This window comes from Talpa occidentalis, unplaced genomic scaffold (assembly GCF_014898055.3).
Source record: "Talpa occidentalis isolate TD23 unplaced genomic scaffold, MPIMG_talOcc4v2.1 talOcc4.2, whole genome shotgun sequence".
Taxonomy (NCBI): domain Eukaryota; kingdom Metazoa; phylum Chordata; class Mammalia; order Eulipotyphla; family Talpidae; genus Talpa; species Talpa occidentalis.
In genome coordinates, this window is record NW_023602073.1 from 84,943,708 (window position 1) to 84,970,512 (window position 26,805).

At 37.3% G+C, this 26,805-nt stretch overlaps 1 protein-coding gene and 1 pseudogene across 1 annotated transcript in view; one reads left to right on the top strand and one right to left on the bottom strand.

Moving 5' to 3' along the window:
* Positions 1–26,805, top strand: part of KCNQ5 (potassium voltage-gated channel subfamily Q member 5) — a 504,482-nt gene that overhangs the window by 341,459 nt on the left and 136,218 nt on the right.
* Positions 13,445–14,351, bottom strand: LOC119252619 (40S ribosomal protein SA-like; annotated as a pseudogene).

Consider the following 26,805-nt stretch of genomic DNA (forward strand, 5'->3'; position numbering starts at 1 on the left):
AAAACATATGCTTTTAACATCGTGAGCTTTTGGTAGAAAAATGGGGGTGGGGGGGAAGGCAGTATTACTATTTTGTCCCTAACCTCCATAATAAAATTCTCACTTTGTGGGCACTTCTTTATATGTCATCCCAAAGTCGGAGAATAAGAGAAAATTTGAAGTTTCTTCCACCCATCTTTGTCATAGCTGTCAGAGAAGGAAAAGATGATCTGAATCTCATTATCTTTTTATTATCCCAGAGACTTCTAAGCCAGACAGTTATCAAATTTGTAGGAAAAGATGGCAGTTTCACCAAAACTGTTGCAACATAATGAATGCTTTTGATAACCAGCAAGAACTGGAACAAAAGAAAGGATAAAGCTAGCATTTTAGGGTTTTATAGCCTACAAACCTATAAATAAAAACACTTCAAGTATTCATTTCCCTCCAGTGAATGATAGCAAACCTAACACTGTATCTCATATCCTCAGAGCCACTCTTGGAAGCTAGTCAGTTTAAGGCCACAGTGAAGACTAGAAGTGACGAGGTGTGGGTTGGCACTTGGCAATGAACAGAATAGTATCCACTTGAAGGTTCTTAGAATTTTGGGAAATCATCTAATGAGAATATGATATCATATTTTTAGACTCTCAAGTTACTGCTTTTAGCACGTGTAAAGGAAAGCCTTGTTCTTAGCTTAGAGTTTCATTCCTTTCATCTTGCCTAGAATAGACATATGTTTGGGTCCTGTCCCAGTTTCTGTGTCCTGCTTCTTGGATCATATGTGGGTGCCAAGTACTTCTCAGCAAGATTCCCCACTTTACCAAACCCCATGAATGATCAAAGTAGCTATGATGAGGAGACAATGAAGCCAAGCTGGTTCTTCCTAAACCTCCATCTTGAAGCACAACCCCATTTTTCTCAGTATAAAAGCCAAACTTCTTAAAATGACCTAAAAGACCTTACAATGTCTGGCTCTCCATTCCCATCTGTCCTCACCTGCTATTTCTCTCCTCTTACACAGTCTCCTTCAGCCACTTCATCTCCTTACCTCCTCCAGATCCCAGGGTCTTTGCACCAGCTATCCCTTTTCCATCAAATCTCTGCAGGGCTCACTATCCTCACCACTTCCATTCTCTCAGGAAGGCATACCCTGACTCTCCTGCTGAAGCTCTCCAACATCCTGCCCTTCTTTGTTAATCTTTATAGCATTTGTCTTCTAATGTTCTCCAAAATGTATTAGAGTGATTTCCTACCTCCCTCACTAGAAGCATCAAGAAAGGACAGAGATGTTTTACTCTTTGTTGACTTCTCTAGCTCTAGTATCTAGAAAAGTACCTGGTTATAGTAAGCACTCAATAAATATTGAATGATTACTTTTATTTTATTTCATAATTATAAAGTATAACTGATGCTGTTGGAAATACTGTACAAATATTAAGCCATTTAAATCCTGGTTATCACCCTACAAAGTTGTTTTTAATCCCTATCTCATATAAAAGAAAACTTAGGTAAGAAAAGTTAAGTTGAATTGCCAAAAGTCACATAGCTAGTAAATGACAGAGGAACCCCCTGTTCCTGAACCCTGCTTTTGCTAAATAAATGAACGAAACATGAAGGAATCTCCATTTTCTGCCCTGTGACCTGAGTCTTCTACTATGATCAAATAAGTTATCCCGGTGTTTAACACTGATCTAATCAAGTGACTGTGCTGGTGTTCTGCAGCCCTGGAAGGGAAGTTGGTAGCTTATTAGGTATCCAGGGGCTACTATCAGGGAGAGAAGGGCAAGTTAGTCTACTTACTAGGGCAGGTCACAGGAGAAATACAAAAAGGGACAGAAGAAAACATGTAAATTCAGAGCCAGGAACTAATGTAGACAGGACTGGGGAAATGGGTTTCCAGTCTCTTGGATCAGCTGTACTCCTTTCCTTCTGATGTACCTTGTCTTGCTTCTACCAGATCTAAAGCTACCTGTGGGTCAGACTGATAGATATTTGCATACTAATTTATGCAGCTAGATATAGCTTTTAGGAACAATTACCTCAGTGTTTGGGAAACTCAAGATGATTGAAAGGGTGTAATTAGAATTTGGGAAGAGGCACATTTCTTACTAGTTTTCCGTTGAGTCGATACTTCGAAATCTGTGCTAACAAACTGTTGCCAAATAAAGATCCTGCTGGGTTTTCTTTAATTAATGAGATGGCTTGGTAATTATTCCATTAATTGTTTAAATGCAAATAAGTGCTATTAAGGATCTTGAAAAGTATTTTCTCTAAGATATATTAAAACTTCCCCCTTGTCCTCTCATTTCTGTTCTTAATTTACCTAATAAATCCTTTTAGTAAATGATACAAAAATCAGTATTACCCAAAAAGCTGTAGTGAAATTATCACAAATTATGAATTAATGGAGTCTGAATGGAAGTGATGAATTGTATTTATGTTCTTGAAGAAGATTCTTATCTTCATTATTCTAACGAGTCTGCATTTCCTATGTAAGCAAACAGAGTAAAATAATGGAAGTTGTAAAAATGAGAACGTTCAACATTATGAACAATAAAACTCTGATAAAAATACTTGTCTTGGATATATAATGCTAACCTTTGAAAACTCAGTGGTTCTTAGATACTCTATGGGCGGTGGAGGGGGGAGCGGGGAGCGAGGCACAGAATATCCTTGCTTTAATAGAATTCTGTTCCCTGCCTGTCAAGACACAAGGCTGCAAGGAGGGGGAACAGAAGAGACATCTTCCCTCAACTATACCTGCAATGAGGCTTTTGAACTTTGATCATGGCAAGAGGTTGTGATGGATACAACTACTCAGGCTACCTTGAGTAGACCTGTCAGTATATCCTTCCTGGAGGCTTCATGGACTGGTCTGGAAAATAAGCAAGGATGAAAAGAAGGGATGCAGATAAAACAGAGAAGAAAGATGATTCCCTTTTAGCCAAGGAAATTTCCTGGGGCTCTCCTTGCTTCAACAGGAGAATTCACCTCTGTGGATTCCTTGTTTTTCCCTCGAGCCCAACCACACCAGCCCCCTCCCTCCACACTCAGTAAATCAACTTCAGCACACCTTGCTCCAGAACTTCTTTTGTCTGGAATCTACAAAAGGTCAACTTGACACGGTTATATCACTTTACATCTACTCAGGCATTCCATGCTGCTTGGAAAATGGTTAAGGAATATGCTTTCCCCAATACATTCTTTCTGGGGCTGAGCCTTATTCTGAATGACAGCTCTTTTTGCTCACAGCCTTTTTGCTCGTGTCCTGTAAAGCCATTGTATGGATTTGTATTTTCATGGTGTCAGTAACTAAGTTGTGTATAGGATGCTTTATTAATTAAAGTTGTGAATCAATCCTTTTATACATCATTATACTACTGCCATTTGGTCTCCAAATCAAGTGTCATGTTGCCAGGTAGGAATGAGTCTACAACCAAATAAAAGAGCAGGAGAGCCCAGCAGGGTTTCCAGTTACTATGACAGATCAGTTCCCTCCTACACTAAGTGATTTTCCAAATCAGTCCAAGTGGTGACAATTCATCCTGTGGATGGAAGCCATTACCCATCAGAGGTTACTTGGCAGGTTTGCATAATATGGGACAAGCAGGCAGTGGTACATTAATTAAGATATGTTAATGATGTGAGCAGAAGTGTTTGGCAGCATTAATATTCCAAATACTATTATGGACAAATAGGAGTGTTTATATACAATAAGAACCATTTTTGTCTGAGATAAAGGCTAGACACATCTAGAGAAGGTATTTTTTTCTTTCACATGGAAACTTAAGAAAAAGCAAATGGGAATCAGAACGTGGCTTGGTGAATAACACAATAGAGAAATGGGCTGTAGTAGAGAGAATGGACATCCCCAATTATTCCTTGGATTCAGTCATCAGAATAATTCACCATTAAATCAAGTCTATAAATATTTGCCAAGTGCTATGTCTCTTACGCTTAGGGATTCTAAGAACTAGTATGCTATAACCCTTCAGCATTTCTCAAGTAACTTTCTTGTTTTTATCCTTATCTCCATTTTTTATTTATTTTATTTTATATATTTTTACATATTTTTCATTTTTGCACAATGTATGCACTTTCATCTTGGTTATATTCCCCATACAATTCCCACCCCTCTTATTTTGACCCTAGTCCATTTTTTTAAACCAATAAGTATAGAAAACATATTCGTTCTTAATCTGTTGTTTAATGATTCTAATGAATAACAGAAAGAGGAGCTCATTAAGTTAGTTCAAGATCATCCATGAACAGACATCTTCATCTTACTCAATTTAAGAGTGTGCATGATTTATAGCATGACTAGTCTCAAATGATTTTGATGGGAAACTAGAAACAATTAGAGACAAAAATAGCCTAGACTTATGACAGACTTCATAAAGTATACAGTGTGAATATTCACATGGTTAATAAAATTGAAACTATTTAAATAAATAATCTTGAGTATATTTGGTTTTTATTTGTGATCTGAATATTCAAAAGGAAAGAAAACCTCAAATGTTCCTTCATTTGAAAAACTGTTGTTAATGGGATATTATCATGCCACTAATTTGCATACTTTGGGGACAGTTAACATTGTATGTTTATCTTAGATTGTACTGAGAATTGATATGCACCTTCTATTAGTGGAGGTCTGTTCTGTTAACATGCTCCTCTGTAGATTTTCATTCTTAGAATTTTGGCTCTAGTTTTCTTCTGCATGAACCTAGTTGACTGAGTCCCAACATCAGTTGTGAAATCTTTTGTGCAAGTGAACATATAATGAATGTACAAATGCATGTGCAGTGGGGGGAGAGGGAGGGAGAGAGAGAGAGAGAGAGAGAGAGGGAGAGGGTGGGGGGGAAATCACTGAATCATTGGGGGATTATTATACAAAACTGTTTTATGTTTTAAGAGAGGTGGTTCATACCTCTTCAAACCCATGTTACCACACCACACCCACCACCCCAAAGTAATAATAACTCTGAACCACAGTCCATTGGACCCGATCACCTTTTGGTTCCACATATACCCTTCCCTTCAGGAAGTCTGAGTTCTGCTGTCACAATCCAATGGTTTGTTTTAGTTTGGTCTGGGTCTCTGCTTTGTTTCCTTTATAGCCCAAATATGAGTTAAATCATCTGGTATATGTTTTTGCATATATATTCATCAGGGATATTGGTCTGTAGTTTTCTTTTGTGTGGGTGATGTCCTTGTCTGCTTTTGGTATCAGAGTAATTTATTCTCTAAAAATATGTTTGGAAGCATTCCCTCATCCTCAATTTAAAAAAAAAAAATTGAGGCTAGGTATTAGTTTGCTTTGAAGGTTTGGTAGAAATTACTACTGAAACCATCTGATCCTGGGTTTTTATTTCTTGAGAAACTTTTGATAACTGTTTCAAATTTCTGGCTTGTGATTGGTCTTTTCAGATTTTTATTTCTTCCTCACTTAGTCTTGGAAAGTAGTGCAATTCTGGTGGGCAGAGCAACATGGCGGCGAGGAGACGCTGCGAGTAAGATCTCCCATTAAAAAAAGTTAATAGGGAGGAAAAGCGGCAGGGCCCAGTGAGAACTGGGACACGGAAGATAAACGGACGACTCCAGCAAACTGCCCGAAGAAGAAAGTGGCCATAAAAGAGGACTAGAAGGGAGGGAAGCGCAGAACCCTGCTCCCCTCCCCCGCCCACAGAGGCAGCACTCTCCTACCGGCAGAGAGGAGAAAAACAACAAACCAAAACGGCCCACAAGAAAAACGGACACAGCAAGTGGGACTGTGAGTGGAAAGGAACTATTGCAGCCACCACACCCCGTGAACGGGAGCTGAGGCGAACCCTGCAGGATCCGCCGCGGAGGTGAGCTCCAGGCGCCATTGAAGAGAGCCCCGCCCCCCAGGAGGAGACCAGCCCCAGCACACAGCCCCGGCCGCCCGGTAAGCTTGCGCGGAAAGTGGCGCGGATCCAGACCGGATCGCAGCTGCCCAGGTCCCCGCGCCTGCGACCTAGGCTTGCGGGGAGACGGCGGAGGCCCTCCCTGAGTGAGCAGGAACCAGGCGCCCAGGCAGGGGAGCGGGATTCAAAAGGCGCCATTCCCGCGCCACTGATCTGGGCTACAGCCCACGTCCTGGAACTGAGGGCTTTGGAACTGAGACCCGGGGCACGAAATTAGGGGCGTGGGTTCCCCACGACGGTGGGGCACAAGGCAGACACAGCACCCCAAAGCCGTTGAGGTGTACCCTACCATCCCCGCTCTGCTCCCTGTCCCACGGGGTGGAAAATCAGCTCCCCAAGGGCTCTAGGAGAGATCTCTGGCGCCACCTAGCGACTTGACCCCAGCACAGGCTACTGAAGGAGCTAGTGGCCAGCTGGGGAGTTAGCCCACACCTGGCTCCTTCCGAACAAGTAGTCTGAGCCCACAGGGAGAGCGAGCACCCACAGCCGGGGCAGACCAGGCGCGCAGAAGAGTGTGCCTGAGACCAGACGCGCAGGGAGTGTGTCCCACATCACCATTTTAGAACAGGGACATTTCTTCAGTAAAGACTACCTGCAGAAGGCTTCCTCAGGAGCCAGAGGTGAGCGGGGGAAGTTCGCCCACGCCAGACCCCCTCTGGCCTGCAGTCCAAGCCCAGAGGGGAGCAGGAACCCACCGCCGGGGCAGACCAGGCGCACAGGGGAGTGTGTCCCCACATCGGCATTTTAGAACAGGGACCTTTCTCCATTAAAGGCTGCTTGAAACTGACAGATGACTCCTGGAAGAACCAGAGGGGAACAGAGAAGCCCACCCAAGATGCCGGCCAGTCCCAACAACACAGTGTCCCAACGCATACGGCAAATTAGAAAACAGACAGTAGGGAGGAGAAGAACCACACGCAACCTAGCAACTCTCCAGAGAAAAAGCACACCACAAAAAGAAAGCCAGCCCCCAGATTGCAAAGACAATAACTTGGAAGAATTTCTGAGCCTTCCAGAAAGAGAATTTAAAATTGCCGTGATTAAAAAACTGACAGAAGTCATAAAGGAAAACAATGATAAGGGAAAAATAATCAACGATCAGAAATGCAATTGAGTCCCTAGAGAGGGAAAACAATGGTCAGAAGAAAGAAATTGAGTCCCTAAAGAGGGAAGTAAAAGAAATGCAGGAGATCAAAGAATTAATGGAAGAACTAAAGAATTCTGGGAAAAGCAATGAAAGCAGAATAGATGAAATGGAAGAACGAATAAGTAATCTTGAAGACACAGAAATAAAAAGAACCAAAACAGAAAAGGAAAGAGAAGTACGAAGGAAAAAGAACGAAGAAAGACTTCGGGAACTATCTGACTCCATGAGGAAAGGAAATATAAGAGTTATAGGAAACCACAAGGAGAGGAGAGAGATGTAGGAACAAGAAAATATTCAAGAGATAATTGAAGAGAACTTCCCAAATGTGAAGAAGGAGCTGAAATTGATATACAAGAAGCAAGAAGAACACCAAACTTCCACGACGAAAGGAAAAATACAGCAAGACACATAATAGTAAAGCTCCCAAGAATCCAGGACAAGGAAAAAATAATGAAGCTGGCAAGAGGAAAAAACAGATAACATTCAAAGGAAAACCAATCAGGCTGACATCAGACTTCTCCGAAGAAACACTACGGCAAGGAGAGAGTGGAGGGACATAGTCAACAGACTCCAAGAAAACAGATGCCAACCAAGAATACTCTATCCCGCAAAGCTCTCCTTCCTCTTTGAAGAAAGAATATGGACCTTCCCAGACAAACAGAAACTCCGGAATTTCATTGCAACTAAACCCCCACTCCAAAAAATACTACAAGGAGTCCTAAAGCCAGAACCTCAGAGGGACGAATAACAATGAAAGAAGGCCAAAAAAAAAAAAAAAGTTATTAAAAGAATAAATAAATAAAATCAAAGGAAGGACAAACACAATGGCAAATACAGATGTTAACATATCAATATTAACTCTAAATGTAAATGGACTAAACTCTTCAATAAAAAGACACAGAGTGGCAGCCTGGATTAAGAAACAAAACCCAACCTTTTGCTGTCTCCAGGAAACACATTTAGCTACAAAAGATAAAATAGGCTCAAAGTTAAAGGATGGAAAACAATCCTACAAGCAAATGGACCAAAAAAGAAAGCAGGAACAGCTATACTTATATCAGATAAAACAGATTTCAAACTCAAAAAGATAAAAAGAGACCCCAATGGTCACTACATTATGATCAAGGGGACAATACTTCAAGAAGAAATAACACTCATTAACATATACTCACCAAACGAAGGAGCACCAAAATATATCAGACAACTGTTGTCCTCTCTGAAAACAGACATCAAGAAAACACATACGTAGTGGGAGACTTCAACACACCGCTATCAACAATGGATAGATCAACAAGACAAAAAATAAGTAAAGAAACCAAAGCTCTAAATAAGACCTAGAGCAATTAGGCTTAACAGACATCTATAGAACACTAAACCCCAAAAAAACGGAGTACACATTTTTCTCAAGCGCACACGGATCATTCTCCAGGATCGATCACATACTGGGGCACAAGACAAACATCAACAGATACACCAAGATGAATGAAATCATATCAACCATCTTTTCTGACCATGAAGGCATCAAACTAGAAATAAACCATAAAAAGAAGGCAAGGAACTTCCTACCTCATGGAGATTAAAAACCACACTACTGGAAGACCATTGGACTAATGAGGAGATCAAAGAAGAAATTAAAAAATTTTTTGAATTGAACGACAAGGAGGACACTAATATCCTAAATGTATGGGATGCAGCAAAGCAGTAAAAAGAGAAAAATATATAGCAATAGAGAAGCTCACATCAAGAAACAAGAAAGAACACAAAGAAACAACCTCATCTCGAAGCTCAAAGATCTAGAAAAAGAACAACAAAAAAACCCCAAAACCAGTAGAAGAAAAGAAAAATAAAAACCAAAGCAGAAATAAATGAAATTGAAACTAAAAAACAATCCAAAAGATCAATGAAACCAAGAGCTGGTTTTTTGAAAAAAATCAATAAAATAGACAAACCCCTAGCCAGGCTCACAAAGGAAAAAGGGAGAAAGCACAAATAAACAGGATCATCAATGAAAGAGGAGAAATCACAACGGACACAGAAATCAAAAGAATAATCAGTAACTACTATGAACAGTTATATGGAAACAAGTTTAACAATCTAGAGGAGATGGACAAATTCCTACAACTCTACAATCACCAAAGCTAGATAAAGAAGAAATAGAACACCTAAACAGACCAATTAAAATTCAATTGAGAAATGAAATGGTAATCAAAAACCTCCCCAAAAACAAAAGCCCAGGACCTGATGGATTACAAATGAATTCTACCAAACATTCAGAGACGAATTAGTGCCTATCCTTCACAAACTCTTCCAAAAATTGAGAAGGAAGGGACAATACCAAACACGTTTTATGAAGCCAACATTACATAATACCAAACCGAACAAGGACAACACAAAAAAGGAAAACTATAGGCCAATCTCCCTAATGAACACTGATGCAAAAATCCTCAATAAAATTTTAGCTATCAGAATCCAACAATGTATCCATAAGATAATTCACCACGACCAAGTTGGATTCATTCCAGGGGCACAAGGATGGTTTAACATCCGAAAATCAATCAACGTTATCCAACACATCAACAAAAAGAAATATAAAAACCATATGATAATATCAACAGATGCTGAGAAAGCTTTCGACAAAGTGCAACACCCATTCATGATAAAAGCCCTTGAAATTCTGGGGATACAAGGAACATACCTCAACATCATAAAGGCCATCTATGACAAGCCAACAGCCAGTATCATTCTCAATGGTGAAAAGCTGAAAGCAATTCCATTAAGATCTGGAACAAGACAAGGATGTCCACTCTCACCATTGCTTTTCAATATAATACTGGAAGTCCTAGCCAGGGCAATAAGACAAGAGAAAGACATCCAAGGAATCCAAATAGGAAAAGAAGAAGTCAAACTATCACTATTTGCAGACGATATGATATTATACATAGAGAACCCCAAAAACTCCACAGAAAAGCTAATTCAACTCATCAATCAGTTCAGTAAAGTGGCAGGATACAAAATCAACACGCAAAAGTCAGTAGCCTTCCTATACACAACACAAAATCTGAAGAAGAAGAAATCAAAAAGACCATCCCTTTTGTTATTGAAACAAAAAAAATCAAATATTTGGGAATAAATCTAACAAAAGAGGTAAAGGACCTATACAAAGAAAACTATAAAACACTGTTAAAAGAAACAGAAGAAGACACAAAGAAATGGAGAGACATCCCCTGCTCATGGATTGGAAGAATAAACATTATTAAAATGGCCATCCTACCAAAAGCAATATACAGATTCAATGCTATTCCAATCAAAATTTCAATGTCATTCTTCAAAGAAATAGAACAATTATTGATGAAATTCATATGGAATCACCAAAAACCCCGAATAGCCAAAGCTCTCCTGAAAAAAAAAGAAGGGAATGGAGGCATCAGACTCCCAGACTTCAAACTATACTACAAAGCCATAATCATCAAAACTGCATGGTATTGGAACAAGAACAGACATACAGACCAATGGAATCGAATAGAAAATCCAGAAATAAACCCACAGATTTATGGTCAACTAATCTTTGACAAAGGAGCAAAGAATATGCATTGGAGCAAAGAAATTTTGTTCAATAAATGGTGCTGGGAAAACTGGGTCGCTACATGCAAAAGAATGAAGCTTGACCACCACCTCACACCATACACAAAAATCAACTCAAAATGGATTAAAGAACTAGACATAAGACCTGAAACCATAAAATATATAGAAGGAAATATAGGCGAAACACTACGTGATTTGCACATCAAAGACATCTTTACAGACACATCACCCAAAGCAGTGATAGTGAAGGCAAAGATAAACAGCTGGGACTACATCAAATTAAAGAGCTTTTGCACAGCAAAAGAGACAATAACAAAAACAAAGAGAAACCCCACCAACTGGGAGAACATTTTTGCACCCAACACTAATGATAAAGGACTGATCACAAAAATCTGCAAAGAGCTGATGAGACTCAACAACAACAAAGAAATAATCCAGTCAAAAAATGGGCAGAAAAGCTTAAAAGAAACTTCTCTGAAGAGGAAATGCAAATGGCCAACAGGCATATGAAAAAATGTTCAACATCACTTGTCATCAGGGAAATGCAAATCAAAACTACCATGAGATACCATCTTACACCAGTGAGAATGGCACATATTAAAAAAACTAGCAACAACAAATGTTGGTGAGGTTGTGGAGAAAAAGGAACTCTTCTGCACTGTTGGTGGGAGTGCAAACTGGTCCAACCACTGTGGAAAGCTGTATGGAGATTTCTGGACCTACTAAACATAGAGCTTCCATATGATCCAGCAATTCCACTCCTAGGTATTTACCCAAAGGACACAGAAACATCCATTCCAAAGAACACCTGCACCCCTATGTTTATAGCAGCACTGTTTACAATAGCTAAGCTTTGGAAACAACCCAAATGCCCAAAAATAGATGACTGGATCAAGAAGATGTGGTACATATATACCATGGAATATTACTCAGCATTCAAAAAAGATAAACACATGCAATTTGCAGCAACATGGATGGCGCTGGAAGGGATCATGCTCAGCGAAATAAGCCAAAAAGAAAAGAAAAATACCGGATGGTCTCACTCATAGCAGGAATCTAGAAAACTTAAATAAGGACCAGGAAAATGAATAAGTATAAGAAAGTGAAAATCAAAATCAACAAAAAACTATGAACCAGAGACACTTTTAGGGGGCGGGGGTGGGAGGGGAGGGATTGGGGTCAGAATGGGGGGGCTGCAATTGTATGGGGAATATAACAATAAAATTTATTAAAAAAAAAAAAAAAAAAGAATATAGAAGCCCTGAGCAATATAAAAAAAAAAAAAAAAAAAAAAGAAAGTAGTGCAATTCTAAGAATTTGTCCATTTCTCATAGGTTATTGAATTTAATAGTACATAGATGTTCATAGTAGTCTCTTATGATCCTTTGTGTTTCAGTGGTACCTTTTGTTACTTCTCTTTCATTCCTGATTCTAAAATTTTTCTCTCTCTTTGCTTAGGGATCCTTGCTAAAGGTTTGTCATTTCAGTTATCATTTCAAAGAACCAGTTTGGTTTCATTGATCTTTTGTATTTTCTTTTTGATTTCCATTTCATTTATTTATTCTCTCATTTTATTTATTTCCTTTCTGCTATTAATTTTTGCTTTCATTTTTCCTCCTTTTCTAGTTCCTTTCAGCATACGTTTACAGTGTTTATTTGAGATATTTTTCTTGTATCTTTATGTAGTCCTGTATTGCTAAAAACCTTCCTCTTATCACTACTTTTGTTGCAACCCATAGGTTCTGATAGCTTGTTTCTTCATTTTCATTTGTTTCAGGTATTTGATTTTGATTTGAGTTTTTCATTGATCCAATAGTTATTCAGTTGTATGCTGTTTAGTTTCCACATGCGTAAGGTTTTTCCAGCTTTCTTTTTATGGTTCCTTTTTATGATTTCTTTTTATGGTTCCTTTATAGTTTTATACCATGTGATCAGAAAAGATACTTGATATTATTTCACTCTTCATGTATTTATTGACATTTGTTTTGTGACATAATATGCGATCTATCCTAAAGAATGTTCCATATATACTTGAGAAGAACATGTAGAGAGGTATATGTTTTTTTCTTCCATCATTCTCTAGAGGATAGTACTCTTGTTGCCACATAGTACACTACCAGCAATAACACATGCTGCAGAAATGGGAAAAATGTACAATCCTAGATAATAAAATGCACATTGATGCATATAAGGGAGAAATATCGTAGATAGGCAAGGAGAAATTCAAGATTGTTTCAAATGAAAATGAAGTTGTTCTACTAGATGGTCTACAAGGAAGGTAGATCTGATGACCCAAGAAAACATAAGGATTTCTCCTGTTGGCATAGGTAAGAAAGCAAGATAGTATCTGATTTAGCTAAACCCCACCACTACCCTGATCATAGCCTCCAAGAGCCATGGCCCCAAACATTTCTATATTTTTACAGGTTCTCCTCACTGTTTTCAGTCTACCAACAAATAGAGCATCATCCCTATAGGACAGCTCAACAGTTGAGGTCCTCAGAATTCTGCCGCTAGAGCAATACAGCCTATGCCTTTTTCATTATTGAATAAATAATAACACCAGCTGCTTCTTCTCAGCCTTCAGTAGCCATTTTGTTCCCACCCTGAAGTTCCATTCCTTTCAAAATCCAAAATATTGAGGATTCTGCCTGATATATACTCAAACAAAATAATGCCCTATGCATTCTTTTTCTTTCCCCAGCATCTTTTTATTTATTTGTTTGTTTGTTTGTTTGTTTGTTTATTTTACAAACTGTTTTCCATTATCCTTACTTCCACTTTCTGTTCAAGTCTCTGGAAGAACAGCATAAGACCACTCAGTGGTAGTTCCCACCCAGTTAGTGACTTGAGCAGTGGGAGCTGCAGACCAGTCTTCAGTGGCAGGCTGGGTGCTCCAGTCTTCAGTAGGGAACTGCTGGATAGGCACAGAGGGCACCTGCATGCCTTCAGACCAATCTGCCACCATTGGCTGAGTACCAGTAAACTCAGGAGCTGGAGCTGTCCATTCACCCTGAAATTCCTCCCTGGCCACAGCCTTTTCAGCAGCGGCCTGCTCTTCCGTTTCAATCTCTTCAGGATCCCTGTAGAAGTAGAGATCAGGCATGACCTCCCAAGGGTGTTCACGGAAGATGGTGCCATGCATGTGCAAAACTTCCCGGGCCAGCATCCCCCACATGAGACCCACTGAGTGAGCTCCCTTATTGTTGCAGGGGATGGCAGTGTCCACATAGCACAAAGGCGAGTCTGTGATACACAGAGCAATGGTAGGCAGGTCAATGTAGGACGCCTCTGTGAGGCTGGTGGTCAGCCCTGGAATTGGCAACCACCAAAAGTCTTGGCTCCGGGAAAGGTGCCTGGATCTGGTTAGTGAAGGTTCCAGGAGTGAAGCGGCCAGCAATAGGAGTGGCTCCAGTGGCAGCAGCAAACTTCAGCACAGCTCGCTGGCCGGTATTCCTGGATGATATGACACTGACATCAGCAGGATTTTCAATGGCAACAATGACACGGGTTGCCAGCAGGAGCTTCTCCCAGGTTCTCTTCAAATTTTTGATATAGATGCCGTCACTTTTCCTTTTGTAGATGTACTGTTCCATCTGGAAGTCAAGGTTGGTGCCATCTAAGTGGGTTCCTGCTGCAAAGAATTTGAGTACATCCTCCTCCTTCATTTGCAGGACATCAAGGGCTCCAGACATTGTGAAAGTTTCCCCTTTTAAGTTACGACCAGAACGCAGAACAACGCCATATGGACCCTTCTCTGGGTAGCGCGGAAAGGGCTCCCTAACCTGTCTTAAAAACCTTCCCTGTTCAATAGTGATAATTCCTATCATTCTGGAAAAATAGTTTAATATATGAGATAGCATCAGAGGACCCCAAATGAAAACAAAATTGTTGACTGCTAAAAATCATAGGAGTGAAGTTAAGTAATTATTGTTATTGTCCTACAACTTAGTTTAATCAAAATAAGCACACACTGACACCAAAACATCTGTGGTGAGAAACCATTCACTCTCCAATAGCAATTAGTGTCAATAATGTTAAATAGGGAGGTGAGAAAAATACTATAAGCCAATTAACTTATTTCTTTTTTTCTACTGCTAACTTACTCTTTTGCAGAATTTTGATCTTAATGGCTTGATAAAGCAGCTAATTTTTTCTGAACTTGAAGTTTGAACCAAAGAAAACTTCAACAAACTAGTGAGGGCCTTCTAATATTTTGTAAAATGAATTCTTGAAAAGCAGAACACCTAAAAATGAAGTATTCTTCATTCAAAAATCAAAAGGATAAGAGCAATCTCTTTGATCAAGGCCAGGACATCATTGTTTAGGAGCAAGATTATGCAGTTCTTTAAAAAAGAAAGCCTAGTCCAGAGAAACACTATGGGGGGGGGCAGGGAAAGGAGGGATTGGGGTCCAAATAAGGGGGTTGCAATTGTATGGGGAATATAAAAATAAAATTTAAAAAAAATAAAAAGGAACAATGATGTAAAATATATATAAATAAAAAAATAAAAATGAACAATGATGTAAAAATATATATAAATAATTTTTTTATAAAAGAAACTACAAAAAAATAAAAAATATAAAAGAAAGCCTACAGGATAATGAGAAATTGACAAGTTATGAATTGAATCAAATGAAAACTTGGTTTGGCTTATTCCTCTTATAGACTGTTGGTGTTCTTATTTGTTCCTGATCCAGGGCTTTCAGCTTTTATTCCAAGTAGAACTGGTTCCTTTGTGATATTCAAAGGGCAGCAAACTGTTTTCAAATCTTCCAGCTTGGAGTTTATGATTCAGAGGTTTAGTTCTAATCCCTGCTATATACACATGTGGCTGCATACAGACACCTCCATATATAAACCTCAGACCAATTAAGATGTAGTTCAGTTTGGGGTGGGGAGAGGGGTGGTAGACAACCAAAAAACTCTCAGTGAGCCTGCTTTCTGTTCCCAACCAAAGGAAGAGGAAAATGTAAGGAAAGCCCTACAGTGTGAAATGCTAAATTGAACACTCCAGCAAAGAACACCTCTACAGTTCTGCCCCATGAATAGACACTATTGAGGCACTGGAGAGAAAGACCTGAGCTATATTTTACTTAGACCTTTTCTCCCCAACAAGGGATCACCGACTTCCTGCCCTTGACCATATGCTCTCAACCTGTTTCGCCAACACCTGATGAAAAACTGCCCCTGATTTTTCTATGGTGACAAAGCATAAATCAGTCATTTGAAATGGAATATTTTCAAAGTACTCCCATCCTATGTCCTTCTAAAAATCCTCTGGGATAAATGAACATTATCATATAAGCATTGTTAAAATGAATTACTTTTCAGAAGATTTACAGTTTAACATGCTGTGGAAAACTCATAAAAATAAGGGGTTTTATTTTTTTTAGAGAAATTTCAGGAGTCAACCAACCAAAGGCACTGGATTTTCCTGGTGCTCCTAAAATTAATTTATTGCTCAATATCTTATTAAGTCTTCCAGCCAGTGAGACCAGGCCAGTGACACTAGCTTTCAAAACCATCTCAATCACTGTTTCCCAAGGCAGGGAGCATTAATTCCCCTTCACACCTTGTTCTGATTTCCCCCATCTTGAGCCATTCCCAATTCTATGCCTCCTTTCCTTGCACAGCCCCTGACACGGTATCTACTAAGCCATTGAGTAAGGTTCTGTCATACTCTCAACATCACCCCCATGCAGGCAGGATTCTGAAAGTTTTGATGTGTCTTTCTTTACTGCAGATCAAATCAGTTCTTTGGTTAAAAAAAAAAAATTTCATCCCCTTAAATTTTATTCTAATACTAATAGTTAACGTAACTTCCTAAAAAGTAAGGGAAAAGGTGAAAGCTGGCTACATTGATGATACCCTGTGATAGTCTCTAGGTAATGGTTCATAAGCCGGCAGTTATGATCTTTTTCTGCTCTTTGAAAACACACATTATTTATTTTTGTATATTTGTTTCCACATTCTGATTTAAGTGTAGAGCCATCTCTAGATCTTAATTTCATTTCCTTAATATGTATTATACTGGTAGAACTTTCCAAATTTCAGAGAATTATAACTGCAAGCCTTCACACTAATGCTTTTCTTTGCTATTTACGACTCAGTTTACGTCACAAATCCTTTTCCTGCAGGGATTATGTGAGGAGGCATGCTGGCCTGCCAGCCCTATGTTACTTTAAGTCTAAACACACAAAAAAAGGGAATAAAAATAGCTGGAAATTGATTATGTTGATATTATGAATAAAGGCAATAGTTCCAATTTTGTATGTCTAATTAGCCACAGCTCTTCCAGAATTGATGCAAATGTCATGGGTTTATAATGTCAGCATTTCATCTTCACAAAAATGCTATTTGATGGCATAAAACCAGAAAAAAAGTAATGGTCGCAGCAGACAGCTTGTAGATTAAATAAAGGCCACTATGTTTTAATGAACAGTGCTGTTAATTAATAATAAAAAAAAAAAAACCTAGAACATGCGCTGGTAGGCTTTGTGAATTTGTGCCCAAAAAATCAATCTTTATCTAAAACCACTTTGAGTAACTCAAAAACAAAATAACTGCAAAAAATAGAATTTAAATCTCAAACTAAGCACCAAAGTCATATGTATCGATGAAATAATATCATACTTCTCTGTGTGATTCGTGAAGATTCTTCCTTAACATCTAGAAAAGAGGATTCAACCAGATTAGTATTCTTAACCAATATTCTAGATATGATCTAGAACTATCTCTACCACCATTTCTTGGGTTTTTTAATTTCTATATTCACTTCTTTAGTCTTTAAGAATAGGAAAGGTGCTCTTTGTCTTACCAAAATTCTGTATGGACAAATGACAAAAAAAACTAGATAACTCCTTCAAGAATGGCAAGAAATATGATGAACATCGCCTTTGGTTCTGTGGAGGGCTGCAAAACCAAGCTTCTAAAGGCATCAGTAGGAAAGACAGAAACATTGTTAGTAACACCATTTTTACATTATAGTACATTACATATCCTCCAAATAAGTCTGGTACTCTGCTTATTTTTTCCCTGACCTCTTTAGCAACCATTTGAGTAAAAACTGGGCATTTTATTTCAGTTAAAAACAAACAGAAATGAGCTGATTTATCTGGCAGCAAAGGCATAAAATCTGTCTCAAGGTTGGCCCAGCAAGGGTCAGAAAAACCATCCTCAATCTAAACCATTTCAACTGAGAATAACAGATTTGTATACTTTTTACTCATTTAAAAATAAAATAAGGAGACCACATCCAAAGAGTCGTTTAGAAAACACCATTAAATCAAAATACAGTGATATCAGATTAAGCATCTGGATTTGAAGAGGAACACATTTCCTTTTATGAGCTCACCCCATTGACTAAATGATGGGCACTGACTTGTTTTTCAATGGATTTTTTGAGAGAGTTGTTCATGCAATTGTAAGAAATAATACAGACATGTCTTTGTATATTACCCATTTTCTTCAAATGGTAACATTTTGCAAAATTGGAAGATAATATTATAATCAGGATACTAATATAGATACAATCCACAGATCTATTCAGATTTCTCCAGGTTTGCTTGTAAACATTTGTAGAATGTGTATATTCCATTTTATGTTATTTTGTCACTTGTGGAGTTGCTTATAATCTAGCACAATAGTCAAGACACCAAACAATTCCATCATCACAAAGATCTTTCTAGTTTTCCATTAATACACATCCACCTCTCTTCCTACCCATTCACTCCTCTCTCACAATACCAGACTTCTAGCAACACTAACATATTCTGTATTCCTAAAATATTTTCTATTTCAAAAATGTTACACACATGGAATAGCATGGTTTGTAACCTTTCAGGGTTTACTTTTTTCACTCAGCATATTTCCCTTGAGAGCCATCCAAGTTCTTGTATATACCAATAGTTTATTTGTTTTTATTATTGAGTAGTATTCTACAGTATGGATATACAACAATTTGTTTAACCATTCACATAGTGAGGACATCTGAGTTATTTTCAGTTTTGAGCATTATGAGTAAGTATGCTATGAACATCCATGTTCAGGTTTTTGTATAAACATAAATTTTCATTTCTCTGCTTGAATATCCAAGTATGACTACTAAGTCATATGGATTTGCATATTAATTTTATAATAAACTGCCAAATTGCTCTTTCCTCCATTGTGGAGGTTGTGAAGCAATGCTGGGAAAGGTAATTCTAAAATGACAAGCATGTTTGGTAGGCTGTGGTCTAAGCCATCTTTGCTAGATATAAGAGGGATCTTTGGAACCAGAGGGAGCACACAACTCTTGTAAAACTGCAAGGTGTTTATATTTGAGATGAAGACCCCAGGTGGCATATAAAACAAAATAAAATAATCAGGAGAAAGGTAATGCCTGCCGATTCACACAGAGATATGGTTCACACCAAATTCCAACACAACCTTCCTGCTAAAGCCATTGGACACAGAATCCATGTGATATTGTACCCCTCAAGAATTTAAACATACTCTTATGCATGTAGGAACCCAGTTTTCCCAGCACCTTTTATTGAAAAAACTTTCTTTGCTCCATTTCATATTCTTTGCTCCTTTGCCAAAGATCAGTTGACTATAAATCTGTAGGTTTTTTTCTGGATTTTCTATTCAGTTTCATTGGTCTGTGTGTCTGTTCTTGTTCCAATACCATGCAGTTTTGATTATTATGCTTTGTAGTATAGTTTGAAATCTGGGAGTGTGATTCCTCCATTGCTTTCTTTTTCTTTTTTTCAGGAGAGCTTTGGCTATTCAGGGTTTTTCATGGCTCCATACGAATTTCACCAATATTTGTTCTATTTTTTGAAAAACGTCATTGAAATTTTTATTGGAATAGCATTGAATCTGTAAATTGCTTTTGGTTGGATGGCCATTTTGTAATGTTAATTCTTCCAATCCATGAGCAGGGGGTGTCTTTCCATTTCTTCTATTTCTTTTAACAGTGTTTTATAGTTTTCTTTGTATAGGTATTTTACCTCTTTTGGTAGGTTTATTCCCAAGTATTTGATTTTTTTTTTGTTTCAATGATAAAAGGGATGGTTTTCTTGATTTCTTCTTCTTCCGATTGTGTATAGGAAGGCTACTGATTTTTGTGTGTTGATTTTGTATCCTGCTGCTTTACTAAACTGATTGATTAGTTTGATTAGTTTTTCTGTGGAGTTTTTGAGGTTCTGTATGTATATTATCATATCATCTGCAAATAGTGATAGTTTGACTTCTTCCTTCCCTATTTGGATTCCTTGTATGTCTTTCTCTTGTCTTATTGCTCTGGCTAGGACTTCCAGTATTATATTGAAAAGCAGTGGTGAGAATGGACATCCTCGTCTTGTTCCAGATCTTAATAGAAATGCTTTCAGCTTTTCACCATTGAGAATGATATTGGCTATGGGCTTATCATATATGGCCTTTATGATGTTGAGGTATGTTGCTTGTATCCCGAGAGTTTCAAGGGCCTTTATCATAAATGGGTGTTATGCTTTGCTGAAAGCTTTCTCAGCATCTATTGATAGTATCATATGGTTTTTATATTTCTTTTTGTTGATGTGTTGGATTACATTGATTTTTGCATGTTGAACCATCCTTATGTCCCAGGAATAAATCCTACTTGGTTGTGGTGAATTATCTTATGGATATATTGTTGCATTCTGTTAGATAAAATTTTATTGAGGACTTTTGCATCAGTGTTCATTAGATTGGCCTGTAGTTTCTTTTTTTGTCTTGTCCTTGTTTGGTTTTGAATACCATACACTTTTGATTACTAGAACTATATAATAAGCCATAATATCAGATAGAGTGATTCTTCACACTTCATTCTTTTTCAGAATTGTTTTTAGCTCTTCTAAGGCTTATGCCATTCTATATAAATTTTGGAGCAAATTTGTTTATTTCTATATAAGAAGCTTGCTGAGATTTTGCACTTGATTGGCCAAAAGGTTGAGAAGTGATTAATTTGCTAAGATTTTGATAGAAATTTCATTATACTTACATATCAATTTGAGAAGAATCAACATCTACAAGACTTCAAAATCATGAACAAAGTTTTTCATTTATTTAATAAGTCTTCTTTGATATCTTTCATCAAGATTTTAATTTTCAACATGTGTATACTATACATGTTTTGTTAAATGCATAAACACCTTATTTTCTTTAGAGTGGTTATAAATAATATTGTGCTTTTAATTTTGGTTTCCACATCCTCATTGTTAGTATGCAGACATGTGATTTATTTTTGTTATGTTGATCTTGTATCTTGGAAGCTTACTTATCAGTTCTAAGAGATTCTTCCTTTTTTCAATCCCTAATGGCTTTCTCTGTAGACATTCATATTATCTGAAAGGACTGATTTTCCAATTCGTATGCCTTTTATTTTTTTAACTTGCCTTATTGTAGTGACTGTATTATTCAACTCCGTTGAATAAGAGTGTTACAAACAAAATCTTGCCTTATTCTTGATTTTAGGAGAAAGCATTCAGTCTTTCTTGATTAAGGAATGTTAGTTACAAACTCTGTAGATGTCTTTTGTCAAATTGATGTAATAAGTCTTTATTCCTAATTTGCTGATTTTTTCCTCATGAATGAAAAAACTAAATATCCACATGCTGAAAATAGATCTTTCACAACCTATATAGAAATCAACTCAAAATGGATTAAAAACATAAATATACAGCTGAAACTATAAAATTATAGAAGAAAACAGAGAGAAAGGACTTCTTGACATTGATCTGGATGATGATTTCTACTAGAATGGCTTTTATCAAAAAGATAAGAACAAGCAGTGGTGAGAAAAGGAAACTGTGTGTTATTGGTGGGAATGCAGCCACTCTGAAAAGTACTATGTAGGTTCCTCCAAAAAATTAAAACTGGAATTGCCATATGACCCAGCAATTCACTTCTGGATATTTGTCCAAAGCAAATGAAAGCACTAACTCAAAAATACACTGCACAACCATGTTCAGTGCAGCATTATTTACAATAGCCAAGTTATGGAAATAACATAAGCATCAATTTTAATAGACCAATGAATAAGGAAAATATGCTCTATTCTTTCATATATCTGTATATGTATATATACAATAGAATATTCATCCATAAAAAGGAATGAAATCTTGCTATTTGCAACAACATGAATGGACTTTGAGGGCATTGTAATAAATGAAATAAGTCAGGCAGAGAAAGACAAATACCATTTGATCCCTCTTATATTTGGAATCTTAAAAACCCTTTTGATTTAGTGAAATGGATGATGGGATCAAAAGATTCAAACTTCAAATTACAAATGAGTAGGTCATGGTGGTATGGCATGCAGCATGGTGACTATAATTAATAATATTGTATTGTGTATTTGAAAGTTGCTAAAACATTAGATCTTAAAAGTTCTCATCACAAGGAAAAACATTTTTTATAAAATTGTATGGTGATTGATGTTGACTAGACTAATTGTGGTGATCATTTTATAATATATACCTATTTCTAATGATTGTGTTTTATACCTAAAAGTAGAATGTCATTTTTTAAAAAATCTTAAAACCTTATAAAACTACTCTTCAAGAGCTCAATTTTTTAAATTAGCCTAAATTTTAATAAACCTTTGCATAAGTGAGATAGGAAAAACAGTACTTGCAGTACTTGGTACTGCAAGTAAAAACAAATTTTAAGATTGTTACTTATAGAGCAAATTGAAATTATTTTATTTAAAATATAATGTAATTTGTTTTAGTAATAGTAAGCTTCATTTTCAAGAATCAAGTCATTATGTTGTACCCCTGAAACTAATAAAATAGCATGTTATATATATATATCATTTAAAAAAAAAGACTAATAAAAGCACAGAGTAGAATGGTGCTTCCTAGTGACTGCAGGCTAAGGAAAATGAGGAGTTAATTCAGTTTCAATTCTGCAAGTTTCAGTTAAGCAAAATGAATGTTCTGGATATCTAGTGTACAGCTTGGTGACTATAGTTAGTAATACTGTATTGTATACTGAAAATTTGCAAAGGGAATAGATTTTAAGTATTCTAGCACACACAAAATAATTAATTATGTGAGGGAATGGTTATGTTAATTAGCTTGATTACGGTAATTACTTTACAATGTACATCAAAACACCACATTGTAAACCTTAAGTTTATGCATTTTCATTTGTCAGTCATACCTCAAAAAAAGCTGGGAAAAGAGAAAAGATGGTTTCCTCACCTGTTCTAAATCTGTCAGGTTAAGGAGACTTTTCCCTTCTCCTGCTCAGCAGAACTTTGTTCCACTTAATTGAAATAAGATGGAAATTTCAGGAATGGAAAGACTGAAACTGGTCAAAGTAATTTTCATACCTTTGCTCCCTATCACCTAGACCTGAGGTCTTGGGGGAGTACATCCCACACTCCGCCACTCTGGGCCTAAAGGAAGCCCTCACAATCATCTGCTGACCTCTGAGATCTCATCTCTTCTTCCTGCTTGTTCAATGATTGGAGATGTTTTAGGTTGTTTTTCACACAGTCTAAAACCAAACCATCAGAGGGAATACTAAGCAATGGTCTAGTAATTAGAGGAAAATTTTGACCCTAGTATTGCTTCCCCCAAGGCAGAAATTGTGACCCCCATCATGAAATTCAATTACAACTTCCTCTTACTTTATTTGGAAATGAAGAATTTTTTTTCTAACCTCTTGAAAAGGAAAAAAACTGTAGCAAGCAATATTTCTGAACAATTATTCTGCCTCAGTTGCATAGAAATGGTATGTGACAGCCCACCTTTAGGAGACTGGCCATCCATCTCATTGGTGGCATCTGTTCCCATAGAAAAAAGAAATCAATATTTGGTAGTACTTGGTTGCTTTGGCAACATTTGGGACTTTCAGCGTATCCTTTATAATATGATCTTTCGCGTTAGAGTACCAAACTTCCTGGCACAAGTAGGAGTTAGAGGCCAGGATTAAAAATGTAGACCTTCCATTAAGTCTAGATTGGGCACAGACACAACTGCATGGGCATCTAAGGCTTCAGCATGCTTTCTATATCTGGAAATATGTGCTGGATTAAAAGCAGGTGATCTGGGCCTCCCCGGTGGCGCAGCGGTTGAGCGCTGGGTTGCGAAGCTGCCCGCGGCCTCTGCGGCGCCGGTTCGATCCCGGCTGCTCCCCGGCCACCAGAGGAGGGTCCCACATGGCGCGCAGACCTCTCCTGCCGCCCGCTGCTCCCCTCAGCAGTGTCCTTCGGTCCTTCTGCCTGCTCTGCTCCCCGCTCTGGCTCTGGTGAATTCTCTCACCCTCCCGCGCTTCTGACTGTACCCAGTGCATGTATAAACAAAACAAACAAACAAATAAAATAAATAAATAAAGCATGCCTCTATAAAAAAAAAAAAAAAAAAAAAAGCAGGTGATCTGGCATCTTAGCCACTTTAATGAATGGATTGACTGCCTAAATATATTCTCAAAACCAAAATGAAGCCAACACCCTTGTATGAGTGTATGGTGGCCATAGTTTTGGCTATGTGTACATGAAGTCATCGTCAGAGATTTATCCCATAGTTACTTTTAAGACACCATAAGTAGGCAGCAATGATATTGGAGATTTATTTCCCATCATGAGAAATGTTTTTAGATTACTTGGAGCAAAATAACAGAAGGATAGAATCATAAATCTCTACTAGGCGTTTCAAAAGTGCAACACATCATCACATGCTCTATCTAAAGAAACAGACCTTTGCCGGAAACTTGCAACAAAAATGCCATTTTTCTAAATTTGATAACAGTTTTTATCCTGGACCCAGAGTGGGAAAATGGGACATGCATTAGGACCTTTACTTTCTAAGCTCTATATTTCTGTTATGTGAATGTTTTAATAAAGACCTCATCTCGCTGTAACAATTAAGCAATTAAAATAAAAATCATTAATAAATAATTCTGTATTATAAATGCTGGGTCAACCCTCATTTAAAACAAAAGAAGGAGAAATCGTTCTTTAAAGAAAAATTGATTTTAATAAGCTCACTGCCTATCCCTATAGGGGCAACAAGGTATCTATGGTGTGCTTACTTCAGAGATGCTTTCTTCTTACAGATTCCATTTGGTTTCTCATTCTATGACTTGCAGCTTAATGAGCCACTTTAGTTGGCCTTTTCCCAAGGTTCATTCACAATTCTTCCTAAATAACCTCAAAGTCATCTTGCTGAAACAGGTGTTATTTTCTAAGCAGCATCTACCAAAGGCCAGCAAGATAATTAATCAGCTTCAGATCTAGAGAATTCAGGGTCTCGTATCTGACAAATATATGCCACACACAGAGAGAGTAATGTTTTTGAGACTTTCTATTTATAGGGAGATTTTGACACTGTAATAAAAGAATTTAGAATACTTCTAAATATTTATTTCTTTTTCTCTGAGATCAACTCATAAAGCCTTGGGAATTATGTCACTCCTTTCAACAAAATGAAGCCCTTTGTTTTCTGTAAAGCTACTTTCAGAGTCCAGTCTTTCATTTCAGATGTTTCACATGTTACCAGGTAGCTAGAGTTAACTATGCTATATATTCCAGATAAGGCAGATGGATAATTCAGCCTGCAATGTATTAAAACTAACTCCTAAATTTGCAAAGTATTATATAAGGAATAACACCCCATGATAGTAAATGCAGAGAATGTGAGGGTCAGATGTTTCCCAGGTTTGGTTTGATTTGGAGAAAAGGATATGTTGTACATGTCCAACATATATAACTAGTATTTTACATAAGTAAAACAGTCTGAGATGCTGGCTTCAGTGATGTATTTGGGGACTCAACTCCAATGGCAAAGGAAGCAAAAGCAAAAATTAATATATGGGACTACATTAAACTAAAAAACTTCCTGCAAAATAAAAAAAAAACTGTCATTAAAACCAAAAGACACCTTAAAATGGGAGAAAATTTTTGCATATCACACATCCAACTAGGGTTAATATCCAATATCTACAAAGAATTCATACAGCTATACAACAAGAAAGCAAAAGTCCAATCAAAAACAGGGCAGACCCCTCTGTTTATTGCAATACTATTTATAATAGATAAGCTATGAAAACAACCCAAATGCCCAAAAATAGATGATTGGATCAAGAAGATGTAATATATATACATAATGGAATATTACTCAGCAATCAAAAAAGATAAACTCATGCCATTTGCAGAAACATAGGTGGAGTTGGAAGGAATCACACTCAGTGAAATAAGCAAAAAAGAAAAAGAAAAATATTGGATGATTTCACATATAGGAGGAATGTAGGGGATCCAATAAGGGATCAGGAAAAAATTAATTCTAATAAAGTAAAAATCAAAATCAACAGGCAACTATAAACCAGAGACACTCTACAGGGGGAGAGGAGGGAGTTGGATCAAAACAGGGGTGGGAAGAGTCAGGGACCATGGTGATGGTACAAGGGTAAATTGGTGGTAGGAATTCCACAGGGACTATACCTGAGATGGTAAAGTATACATTTTATAAAAATGAAAAATGATGTAAAAAATATATAAAATAATAAAAAAAAATTTAAAAACTGGGCAGAAAGTTAAATAGGCGCTTCTCCTAAGCAAACATACATATGGCCAACAGGCAATGAAAAAAGGTTCACCTTTACTTATTATTAGAGAAACTCAAATCAAAACCACAATGAGCTATCATCTCACACCTTTGAAAATGGCCTGTATCAGAAAGACCAGAAACAACAAGCATTGGCAAGAATGTGGAGAAAATGGAACCCTCTTACACTATTGGTTGGAATGTAGAATGGCCCAGCCTCCATGGAAAACAATATGGAGGTTTCTCAAATATTAAAAAAAAAAAAAATGATATAACAGTTTCACCCCTCGGTATTTATATACCTGAAGAATGCCACAACACTAATTTGAAGGTATATGCATACACCAGTGTTCATTGTAGCACTATTTACAATAGCCAAGTTATTGTATACTTGGGGAAACAATCTAAGTATCCAAGGACAAAGTAGTATATCAGAAAAACATGGTATATATACATAATAGAATACTACTCAGTGATAGAAAGATGAATCCTTGCCATTTGCAACAGTATGGATGGAACTAGATGGGATTATGACAAGCAGAAATAAGTCAGAAGGAAAAAACAAATATTGGATGGTTCACTCATGTGTGG